The sequence below is a fragment of the Penaeus monodon genome, chromosome 30, assembly GCF_015228065.2.
Source record: "Penaeus monodon isolate SGIC_2016 chromosome 30, NSTDA_Pmon_1, whole genome shotgun sequence".
In the NCBI taxonomy this organism is placed as follows: Eukaryota; Metazoa; Arthropoda; class Malacostraca; order Decapoda; family Penaeidae; genus Penaeus; species Penaeus monodon.
In genome coordinates this window covers 18,724,276-18,724,592 of record NC_051415.1, presented here as the reverse complement: position 1 = coordinate 18,724,592, position 317 = coordinate 18,724,276, and the positions used below count along the sequence as shown (strand labels likewise).

The 317-nt window shown below is 31.5% G+C and overlaps 1 protein-coding gene across 1 annotated transcript in view; it reads right to left on the bottom strand.

Annotated features, from left to right (window-relative positions):
* Positions 1–317, bottom strand: part of LOC119592370 — a 7,343-nt gene that overhangs the window by 4,051 nt on the left and 2,975 nt on the right. The gene's annotated exons all lie outside the window — the stretch shown is intronic.

Here is a 317-nt window from a genome sequence, read left to right as displayed (position 1 = left end):
CTAATACATTATAGGATTTAAACCCTTTTTCATATCTTAACAGAAAAGGTCTACAAATACAAGGCGATAGGCACTAATACTAATCTTTGGATTTATGGTTATTCTGGCCTCTAAAAAACAAAAATAAAAGGCCCACGCAAACAAGATCCGCAAAGAAATGAATAAAACAAAGAATAATTTCTATCTTTCTTGGCGTCCCTTTTCTAAATAAATGAAAACCAAACAAAACTTTAAAGAAAAATTGGGCCTTGACACCACTGAAATGTGCAAAAAACAAAACATAATTTCTCTCTCTTCTCGTCTCCTTTCTCTTAAAA